The sequence below is a fragment of the Mustela lutreola genome, chromosome 2, assembly GCF_030435805.1.
Source record: "Mustela lutreola isolate mMusLut2 chromosome 2, mMusLut2.pri, whole genome shotgun sequence".
Taxonomy (NCBI): domain Eukaryota; kingdom Metazoa; phylum Chordata; class Mammalia; order Carnivora; family Mustelidae; genus Mustela; species Mustela lutreola.
This window is the reverse complement of record NC_081291.1, coordinates 217,906,888-217,919,254: the sequence shown is the minus strand read 5'-3', so window position 1 is coordinate 217,919,254 and position 12,367 is coordinate 217,906,888. Positions and strand designations below refer to the sequence as shown.

Here is a 12,367-nt window from a genome sequence, read left to right as displayed (position 1 = left end):
TCCTGAAACACTCACCACAGACAGTTACTTAACACCTTAAATAATCCTATAATGGAAAAGCTCTATTGTCATTTTACAGATGAGAAAACTGAGACCCAGAGGGATTAAGAAAGCTGCTTGGGGTCACACATTTATCAGGGGCAGAGCTGGGTTTCAGACCCAGTCTTCTGATTCCAGAATCCCTGTTCTTACCTGGTATGTGATTAAAAATGGTTAAGACATGAGTAAGTCACATTGTCATCACCATCGTGATACGTTTGGTTTGATGAGCAGGGTGTGTTGTGGTAAAAAACAGTTTTTAGGAAAATGAGAGAATGACCCAGAGGGGTCCAGAGGGTAAGGTAAAGTAAGGAGTCTGGCATGAAATAAAGGGGGCATGGCCAAGGGGGAAAGGCAGCACAGCTGGAGGGGATGTCTCAGACTGGAAGTACAGAAAGTAGCCCAAGAGTGATGAGGGCCTGGTGTTCCCAGTGCTGTTAGCCCTGATGCAGGTGTCGGGCAGGAGGCCTGTTTGGTGCCCACATAGGGTGGCTGGAGAGAACCAGAGGTAAGGTCTCTGTGAGCAACGTGTTAAATCCCAGTTTCCATGCCAGGAACACAATTCCAAAGGAAAGTGGAAAGTCCATCTTCCCCTCCGAAGAACTCACCTCCACGTGGGTGTGCTGCTGTCCCGTGTCACCTGGGCATGGAGGGGGTACGTGAAGGGGGTAAGATAAAGGACAGCCTGGACAGCCTTAGTGCTTTCACACCGGCCTCTGCCCCGACTCACAGGGAGGAGAAAATAGCAGCTGTGTTTTCTTCGCCAGGAGCTATGCTGGTATTGGGAAGACCAAGATAAATAGGACTTGGGGGAACGACTGCCCAGGACGCGCCCTGGCTGGGACGAGCACGCTCCAGACATCCTGGACAGCTTTCTCTGGCCCACCTGTCACCTCCCAAACTCTCTCGGTCCATCCCAGAAAGCCAACCCGCCTACCCAACCTGAGCTGAAGAAAAACAACAAACAGGGATCATCACCCGCAGGCAGTGTCTTGGCTCCGACTGCATTCAGTCCTTACAGCATCCCAGGGATACAGAAGTCCATAAGGCCCTGAGACTGCCCTAGAGGGGCTACAACATTTGTTAGAGCAATAGTTGGGCACAGAAAAAGATGGGTTTTCTTGCTGATTATGAATTTGCTAATGTATTATGGATGAAAAAGATCTTTCCAGCAAACTCATCATTTTTCCCCAACAACATGCAATCATTTCACAGTATCCTTATTGAGTTAATGCTGGGTTATGGCATATATAGTATAACATAAGGAAATGGCGGCAGAGATCTTCATACGACCAAAATATGTAAATTATATATTTATACTGTTTTTAAATGTACTTTATCAGATTTCGTAAAAAATAAAATTTTTTGAATGTAAAGTAAAAGATGTAAAAAGTAAAGATAAGAAAGCCAAATAAACTTCCCCAAATTTTTGGCTGGAAGATAGTAAAGAGCAAAAGAAACATATGCTAAACAGATAAAAACTGGAAAATACTAAGGTGGCAGCATAATCATGAGATATTCTACCCAAGCTTTAGAATTTTGTCTTTTAAAATTAAACCCATTTAGAATATTTAATTCTGCAACATGGCTTTACTTTCTCTTTTTTTCACTGTTGGAAAAATCATAGAGTACAGTTTATGAGTATGATGATTTTAAAATAAATATTAAGTGCCTGAGAAGCAAAACAACAGGTGACTTCCATCTGTTGTAACCTATAAATTGGTTGAATTTCTACTGTAAAATATGTATGCAAACACACATGCAAGTCATGTGCACATGACACATTTCTATCAAGAAATCCTAAGAATACAAACCAGAAGATTTCCACTTCACCAACTAGGTATAAACATAGTAATATGTGCAACTAATGATAAATTCTCTCATAACACTGTTTCTGCTGGGCATCCTTTTGAGATTAGCATACAACTAATAAACTCCTCTCACCTATAATTTTAAAACACTCTTTCATTTTTGATTCTTTGTTTTTATGATAAAATGTCTTACAAAGTAGGGACATTTATTTACCATGAGTCAAATAAAAGGCAATATAATATGACAAGATTCTTCCCATTCAGAATGTTATTTATGGGCAATAGACATATGAATAAATGTTTCTTAAAATATCTCTCATGAAATTCTAGTGTTACAATACCTGGAGGGGGAAAATGTTGCATATTCAAGTAAAATTAGTAAACACCTCGTATTATGTCCCTTTGGGACCTTCGTGCCCAGAAGCATTGTAAAGGCTATGAGAAATCCTGAAACAGACACAGCTCTCTAAAATCATTTCATAAACGTACCTGCCCAGAGAAACCCCTGCCTTTTTTTCCCTGAAAAGCATAATTTGGAAAGTTTAAGGTGATGCACATACAACTATACCTACCTCAACCAAAAAACATTCACTATAAACGAGGTGATCATTACATTATTTACTATATACAAGAACTAACCATCTGCAAAATCTCCTTGGATCTAGCAATGCTTCTGTTCCCACTTCTGAAACTGATGAGCAAATACCCATCCACATTCCTACGAGAAGGTTAGAGCAAGTGTATCCAGAGAAGTTTGCCAGAGAAGCAGAATGAGTAGAAGACATATATTAAAACGCACTACAAAGAATTGGTTTGTGTCATTGTTGAGGCAAATCTGAAATGGGTAGGGCAAGCTGTTGGTAACAGCAAGGTAGCTCTTGTGGTGAACAGAGCATAGAGTATAGAGTATAGAGTATAGAGTGGTGGAATCACTATGTGTAAACCTGAAATTAACGTAACATTGTGTGTCAGCTACACTGGAAAGAAGGAAGGAACGAACGAATGAACAAATGAAAGAATGGATGAATGAACGAATGAACAGAAGAAAGAAGGAGGGATAGAGGGCGGGAGGGAAGGGAGGGAGGAACAAATGAATGAGCAAGGTAGAACTTGAGCACAGGCAGAGTCTTCTTCTCTGAGGGAAATTTCAGCCCTCAGAGGATTTTAAGGATTTACACGAGAGACTGTGGACTCTGAGAGACAAACTGAGGGTTTTAGAGGGGAGGGTGGTGGGGGGCTGGGTATTAAGGAGGGCACGTATTGCATGGAGCACTGGGTGTTATACGTAAACAATGAATCTTGGAACTCTACATCAAAAACTAAAAATGTATTGTATGGTGACTAACATAACATAATAAAAAAATAATTTAAAAAGGGATTTACAACTGACTGAGTCAGTCCCACATAATCCTTTACTTTAAGTCAAGTAATTATGAAATTGGATAATATCTTAAAAAATACCTTCACAACAACGTCTAGATTAAAATGTGAGTGAATAACTGGAGACTATAGCTTAGCCATCTTTTTTTTTTAATATAATTTTTTTTATTTTTTATAAACATATATTTTTATCCCCAGGGGTACAGGTCTGTGAATCACCAGGTTTACACACTTCACAGCACTCACCAAAACACATACCCTCCCCAATGTCCATAATCCCAAACCCCCTCCCCCCAGCAACCCTCAGTTTGTTTTGTGAGATTAAGAGTCACTTATGTTTTGTCTCCCTCCCAATCCCATCTTCTTTCATTTATTCTTCTCCTACCCACTTAAGCCTCCATGTTGCATCACCACTTCCTCATATCAGGGAGATCATATGATAGTTGTCTTTCTCCGCTTGACTTATTTCGCTAAGCATGATACGCTCTAGTTCCATCCATGTTGTCGCAAATGGCAAGATTTCATTTCTTTTGATGGCTGCATAGTATTCCATTGTGTATATATACCACATCTTCTTGATCCATTCATCTGTTGATGGACATCTAGATTCTTTCCATAGTTTGGCTATTGTGGACATTGCTGCTATAAACATTCGAGTACACGTGCCCCTTTGGATCACTACGTTTGTATCTTTAGGGTAAATACCCAATAGTGCAATTGCTGGGTCATAGGGCAGTTCTATTTTCAACATTTTGAGGAACCTCCATGCTGTTTTCCAAAGTGGCTGCACCAGCTTGCATTCCCACCAACAGTGGAGGAGGGTTCCCCTTTCTCCGCATCCTCGCCAGCATCTGTCATTTCCTGACTTGTTGATTTTAGCCATTCTGACTGGTGTGAGGTGATATCGCATTGTGGTTTTGATTTGTATTTCCCTGACGCCGAGTGATATGGAGCACTTTTTCATGTGTTTGTTAGCCATCTTGATATACCTCAAAGATCCCCACTGTCCACTCCTTGTCAACTTGGCAGTGATACATGTCTCCTTCAACCATACTTGATTTCTAAATAAAGACACAACAATCTTATTTCCACTTAATTGGACACACATATCCTGCATACAACCAAAAACATACTCACCTTTTCCCCAGAAAAGGGTGCAAAGTTCTGCATAATATTCAGTGTTTTTTGATATTCTGTACCTTAAATGCTGAGATAGAAAGTTAACTACAATTAATACATCTTAATGTTAGAGGATAAGAGGAGAAAAAAAGGGAAAATATTTGTGTTGTATATACATACATATAGTCATTAAAATATTAGGAAGAAATACCCTTGACTACTACAAGTCCTCATTTCTGCAGTTGGTCACACCAGAATATCTAGGATGGTCTTTACTTAAAGTTAGCTGATTATGAACTGTAATCATATCTACAAAATACCTTCACAGCATCTTTGAGATAAGAGTTTGAATGAAAACTGGGACCATCATTTAATCATGTTGATATTTCTAAGAGACCACCATCTTTACTGAGCAGGGTGACCTAAGTCTTCATTCATAAAGAGTCTAGATCATTATCAGTACTGCAAGTATTGGGTTTTGTAGTTTATTGACTGTAATCACATTAAAGATACTGATTTAGAGCATGTACTTCATCTTAGAGGACAAGGTATCTAGCTAGTGTTTTAACTGAATCTTTAGAAGGTCATTCTAAAAATTTTTTTTTATTTTAAATTTTTTTTTATTTATTTATTTTCAGCATAACAGTATCATTATTTTTTCACCACACCCAGTGCTCCATGCAATCCGTGCCCTCTATAATACCCACCACCTGGTACCCTGACCTCCCACCCCCCTTCCACTTCAAACCCCTCAGATTGTTTTTCAGAGTCCATAGTCTCTCATGATTCACCTCCCCTTCCAATTTACCCCAACCCCCTTCTCTCTAACTCCCCATGTCTTCCATGCTTTTTGTTATGCTCCACAAATAAGTGAAACCATATGATAATGACTCTCTCTGCTTGACTTATTTCACTCAGCATAATCTCTTCCAGTCCCGACCATGTTGCTACCAAAGTTGGGTATTCATCCTTTCTGATGGAGGCATAATACTCCATAGTGTATATGGACCACATCTTCCTTATCCATTCATCCGTTGAAGGGCATCTTGGTTCTTTCCACAGTTTGGCAACCGTGGTCATTGCTGCTATAAACATTGGGGTACAGATGGCCCTTCTTTTCACAACATCTGTATCTTTGGGGTAAATACCCAGGAGTGCAATGGCAGGGTCATATGGAAGTTCTGTTTTTAATTTCTTGAGGAATCTCCACACTGTTCTCCAAAGAGGCTGCACCAACTTGCATTCCCACCAACAGTGGAAGAGGGCTCCCTTTTCTCCACATCCTCTCCAACACATGTTGTTTCCTGTCTTTCTAAGTTTGGCCATTCTAACTGGTATAAAGTGATATCTCAATGTAGTTTTAATTTGATATTTTTAAGAAAAGGCCATTCTACCACTTTGTCAGGCCAGATACTTCAGGATGATAGGGGAAAATGGTAAAATTAGTGAATTCCATGAGCATGGGCCCATTACCATTTTTCATTTGCTGTGAAGTAAATTCCTTGATCAGAAACAATGCTGTGTGGAATACCGTGATGGTGGGAGAGCCATTCTCTAAATCCATAAGTTCCAGCTTTGGCAGAAGCATTACACATAGGAAAGTCACATCCAGACTAAATATCTATTCCTGTAAAGGCAAAGTGCTACCTGCCCCTTCTGTCCAATGTAATCAATCTGCCACCAGAGAGAAGACTGATCACCCCGTGAAATGGCGCCATATTGCAATCTGCTTCTCAAAGATTGGACACAGCAGTAGCCATAGGCTGGTTGGCCTGGTGAGTTTCTGACTCGTGCATAACCTCCATTTCTATCACCATGGCCACTTCGTTCGTGAGTCCTTTAGGCAATGACAGGAGAACTGGGGAAAGAAGCTGCTTGATATCCACAGAACAGTCATCCTAACTACTTGATTATTAGGATCTTCCTCTGCTGAGGTCACAGACTATTTGCAAGGAATACAGACAACTCCACATTCTTTGCTCATTCAAAGAGATCTATCACATACCTCTTCCCAGATCTCCCTGTCACCAATTTTCTAATCATGTTCTTTCTAAGTCCCTGACTATGCAGCCACACTATTTGTCACAGTTCCTGAATCTGTATAACCTCATACCTCTGGCCATTTCTCCTTCCAGGACAACAATCAGGTGTACTGATTGGAGTTTATACCACTCTCATATATTCCCATCTCATATTTCTCACTTCATTTAATAATAGAATGAATGTTACTGTGCATGCCCAACTTTATGGTTTGGTAGATTGGACAATAACCAACTCATGATGTGTACATGACTTAACACAGTAACTTGGTGGCCCATAGTTAATTGTTCAGTCTCTGCTAAGTAGTAAGCCAAAAGGCTCTTTTCAGAAGGAAAATAGTTATCCCAGAGGATGGCAGGGCTTGTTACAAAACGGTAAGAATTCTGCCATTTGCAACAACATGGATGGAACTAGAGCGTATCATGCTTAGCGAAATAAGTCAAGCAGAGAAAGACAACTATCATATGATCTCCCTGATATGAGGAAGTGGTGATACAACATGGAGGCTTAAGTGGGTAGAAGAAGAATAAATGAAACAAGATGGGACTGGGAGGGAGACAAACCATAAGTGACTCTTAATCTCACGAAACAAACTGAGGGTTGCCGGGGGGAGGGGGTTTGGGAGAAGGGGGTGGGATTATGGACATTGGGGAGGGTATGTGATTTGGTGAGTGCTGTGAAGTGTGTAAACCTGGTGATTCACAGACCTGTACCCCTGGGGATAAAAATATATGTTTATAAAAAATTAAAAAAAAAAAAAAAAAAAAACGGTAAGAATTCAACTGTGATTCAACTATAGAAGACTGCCAATAGTTTCGAACAGCATCTCTATCTGCCACTGACACTTCAAGCATGATAGGATCTGCTGGATCATATGGCCCAAGTGGCAGAGCAGCTTGCACGGCAGGCTGGAACTGTTGCAGAGCCTTCTCCTGTTCTGGGTCCCACTCAAAACTAGCAGCTTTTCAGGTCATTCAATTAATTGGCCACAGTAGCATCCTCAAATAAGGATTATTTGCTTTCAAAATCTAAAAAGGCCCACTAAGCATTGTGACTAATTTTTGTTGTTGGAGGGCCCTGATACAATCATCCATTTTTCGCCTTAGAACGGATATCTCAACAGGCCCTGTGCCACTGAATCCCTAGGTATTTCATCAAGGTATAAACCCCTAAACTTCTTGTGGGATTTATTTCCCAACCTCTGGCATTCAAGTGTCCTACCAACAAGTTTAGAACCATTGCTACTTCCTGCTCACTAGGTCCAATCAGCACAATACCATCAATTTAAGGAACCAGAGTGATGTCCTGTAAAGGGAGGGATAATCAAGGTCTCTGAAGACTATGTTATAACATTAGACTGCAGAGTTGAGATAGCCCAGAGGTAGGACAGTGAAGGTGTACAGCTAGCCTAGTTGAAAGCAAACTGTATCTGGTGGTCTCTGTTAACAACTATAAAGTAAAAATCATTTTCCAAATCAGTAACTGCATACTAGCATACAAGTAGCTACCAAGGGATATGTTAATTTGCTCAAGCAACAAAACCATGTCTGGACCAGCCACTGCAATTGGAATAACCATCTGATTGAGCTTGTGATGATCTGCTGTCATTTCCCAAGACACATCTGTCTTTTGTACAAATAAGCAAGTTAAATGGCAATGTGGTGAATCAACAACCCAGCATCTTTCAAGTCCTTAATTGTGGCACTTATCTTTGCAAACCTTTCAGAAATGCAATTTTTTTTTTTTGTTTACTATTTTTGTAGGTAAAGGCAATTCTAGTGACTTTCATTTGACCTTGCCTACCATAATAGCCTTCATTCCATAGGTCAAGGAACCAAAGTAGAGATTCTACCAGATGCTGGTGATACCTATTTATATGCATTCCAGAACTGGAGGTGATACCTATTTATATGCATTCCAGAACTGGAGAAATAACCACAGGTTGGTTTTGAGGACCCACTGAGCCCACTGTGAGATGGACCTGACATTGACCACCTGACCTCCATAAGCCCCTACTCTGACTAGACTACTCTGATGGACCATGGTGATGTTTTGAGTCTCCTGGCATCCGTGTTGTTTCAGACACAGTATCAAAAAAACTCCAAAATGTCTGTTTATTTCCTTTCCCCAATGCTCAATAACCTCAGAAAATGACTTTAGATCCCTCTGGGGAAGACTGGGAGAAAGATTAACAGTATCAAACTTTGGCAATATGCTAAGATCCTTCCTTAAGGGGATCTGGATCCCCTTCATTTAAGAGGTTCTGGGTCTAGGGGACCCTGGGTGGCTCACTTGGTTAAACATCTAGCTCTTGATTTTGGCTCAGGTCATGACTTCAGGGTCATGAGATCTAGCCCCACACTGGTCATGGAACCTGCTTAAGATTCTATCTCCCTCTCTTTCTGTCCCTCTCCACTGCTCTCTCTCTCTCTCTCTCACACACACCACACACACACACAGACACACACACAGACACACACACACACACACACACACACGTTCTGGGTTATAAACTGGCCCAAATCTGGGAATTAATCAGGGACCATGATTCTGTTTTGGTAAGTCCAGTTAGATTTCTGTTCACTGATCTAAAACTCTTCCACTCATACAGATCAAGAAAGAATTTGATAGACTATCCATCTATTTTTTTTTTCCAGAGACATCATGATCAATCAGACAGTGCCATAGGTCTCTGTGAGTCAGAATATATGATGATTACTGCTTTGACTCCCCGGCCCATTACAGTAACCATGACCATCTTGTATTTTGCAATTAAGTACCCATACTTGGCCCCTGCCACCCTGGGATCCAATTATCCTCATTGCACTTAAGGATTTCAGTTCAGTGGTAGCAGTTACCACTGTAATTTCTGTCCTGCAGAGAACAGTGAGAACACAACTCCTCCAGTATGTTGTGCTTCCCCACACCAATTGATTTCTCATCCTCATGGTGAAGGGAATGTCCTGTGGACCCTCTTTGGCTGAATAAACAGATCTTATGTGATAATTCCTCTTGAACATTCCTATCTACCCAAGCATTTGGTTTCCCTCCTCTACATTATACTGAGGCAGGTACGACATTTTCACTTCATTTGGTTTAGGCCACTTTTGAGTCTGTGTTTCAACTGAACAAATCAGCAAGGCTTTGGAGTCCTTTCTAGCTCTCAGGATAAAATACTAAATTCAGAATTTCTGCCTAGGACTATATCAATGACAAGGTATGTCTTGAAGACATTCAGCAGTGTCTTGAGGCAACCACAGTATAGAGGCAAAGCAGGGCAAACCTCCTCAGACAGTGGCAGGAGGGCTCTTCTACTAGCAAAGAAGACTGGGCAGAATTTAGGGGTTGGATATTCCCAGTTTTGTAAGGATCTGCTCATATGTCCCCATTCCAGTTCTTGGGACTCAGTCCTTCACAATCAATTTCCTACTTGTAGCAATTTTCAAACTCTTTTCTCTGGAGATCTGGAATTTCTCAGGGGAAAAAGAGCAGTAGAGCTCTGGGTCTTACTACTATCTCCTCCAGAGATGCTTGATTTTTACCTGTTACAAACATCGAGTTTCTATGTAAAATTGTATTTGGAAAAAGACATTTGAAAAAAAGACCAAGTCAGGTCGTGAGTTCCTCATCTAGGAAAGTCTACAGGCTGGCATAGACACATTAGCACCTTTTGCCCCAACCATGCATTTTCAGGAAGAGTAGACAATTCAGTTTTCAGCTGTAACATGGCTGAGCCCTTGGGGTAAACAACTTTTACATGCAGTGCTGTCCAAACCAACATAGCATCAGTGCAGCTTAGCCTCAGCCTAATGCCCACACTCCACCCCATACTGCCCCATGCCCTTTGGAACCCTATCATCCACCTGTTGATCAAGCTGGTCAGCATTGGTTTGACTTTGGAACAAGCCAACCATACACTGCATTGGAGCCTAATGAACCCCAGGTTCCCACAAAGGAGGTCACAACACTTAAGTGCACTAACCAGGATCCAGGTAGGAGATGAAGAGCCAAACAGTGCCCTTCACCTGGATGGAGTTAAATCTGTTCCCATCTGTGCAACACTCATAGTCACTTCCTGGGATGGGATGTAATCCACAGGCTGATTCTTCATGATTGCTGTTTACCTGTGCTGAGGTAAACCTCTACCTTCAAATAGCTGGGCTTCCCCAAAACATGTTTCCACACCAACTGCGAAGATAAGTGACCTTTCCAGACAGTTGTGTTTTACCATCTCCCCACATCATCTATCTTGTACTAAGAGGCAGTGGGAACTACAAAGCATAGAGAAAAGTCCTAAGTGTGTAGCTTTGCGCAGTGGCAGTATCGTAGCCAATGAGGTTTATCCGAGGTGCAATTATTGCTAAAAGTCCTGAGTGTGAATTCCAAGCCAACTTCATACTAGAAACACTGGGACCATTCTGCTCTGAGCCTGTCATTCCATGTGCTTCTTGGAGATATACCTGCATCAAGAAGCACATATATATTAAATAAATCAAGTGTAACAAATCCATAATACAGTTCCTGTAGCACATCATCAAGATCAATTCTTAACCTTTTACAAAACAGCAAGAAAATGAGAAGGCTCAAGATTCTGTGTATTATGTAACTCCAACGCCACCTTCCATCTTTTAAATTCAACTGCTTTATTTTGGTTGCTCAGTTTTTCATTTCTCTTCTTCCTTCCTCCTTTAACTTGATAATTTGGTAAGAATAAGGAACTGCCAGAAGTTTTAGAGATACAAGTATAATAACTCCTAAACTAGCTTAGACATTTTCCTGTAGTGTTATTATTATTGTGCAGATTCAGAAACCAAAATAAAAGCACATGATCTCTCAGAGGGTTCCCCGAATGTCCCAGATGTCCCTGACTGCTGTGTCACAGGGTAGATGGCCCTGAGTATCACGTCACATCACAGAGATGTCCCTACCAAGTCACATGGCAGACATCCCTGACTGATATGTCACACAGTACATGTCCCTGACTGCTGTGTCACAGTGACCTGTATGTGTGGCCTCAGAAAATCAACTCTACTAACCAACCAGCTCAAGAAGGATGAAGAGGCTGACATATGGCTGAGACAAAAAAGTCAGACAACTTGCAGTGACTCATACAGATGCTTGAAAATAAAAAATCCATACACAGCCACCTACAATATTTTAATTTAAAAATTTTACCCAAGTCCTTTGGAAATATAATTTGCATGTAAACCCACATTTCTAAAAAGGTTTTCAGTTCTCACATATGATTTCCCAGACCTCCAGACTTCTGTGTCTCCTTCTAAGTACAGATCATTTTCAAAGCTTTGGTGTATAAAATACGAACACCGGTTTTGAAATCTAATCGATCCACTACTTTCAGTGGAAACAGGAAACTTAAATTCAAATTCTTGTCAGAGTATTTTTAAAGGCAACTTCAGGATTTGGGGAGGGAGAGGAAAAAAATCTTTTAGCCTACCATCTCTTTTGTCTATGTTTCTAGCTTCCTTGCCCTCTCCCCATCCTCCCCTCCTGGCCAGGAAGTGGTGGTGAGAGGCGGGTTGGCAGCCATGACTCAAGTGTGGGAAGCCTCTCCCATGGAACAGTGGAATCTTAGCTAGAGGGTTCAAGGGTCCCTTGCAAATCTTGCATACCACAATCCTACTCTCTGTTGGACACTTCTACCCCAATATGTGTTGTCATTAGATTTGAAAACCAATCTGGAAACAAATGAGGACACATACCTAGGATTTCTAGGGTGAGGATGAGGCCACCTGTGTCGCTTTCTTACCCACCTGAACAAAAAGATGTGTGCACAATTCTGAAAGCTATCAGATATGACGTTCAGAATTATTCTGATCCTGTACACAAAATGCCCAGCACTAAGATATGGTATATAGGGGGCAGGGAGACTCTCAGAATAGTGAAGTTGACCTCAAAAGACTTGAGTCCTGTTTTTCTAGATTCTATCTTCATTTCCTTTCATGCTACTGACAAACAAG

At 41.1% G+C, this 12,367-nt stretch overlaps 1 protein-coding gene and 1 pseudogene across 2 annotated transcripts in view; both read left to right on the top strand.

Moving 5' to 3' along the window:
• KCNJ6 (potassium inwardly rectifying channel subfamily J member 6) overlaps positions 1-12,367 on the top strand; it is a 271,979-nt gene that overhangs the window by 138,057 nt on the left and 121,555 nt on the right. The window lies entirely within an intron of this gene.
• Positions 10,693-10,756, top strand: LOC131826118 (U4 spliceosomal RNA; annotated as a pseudogene).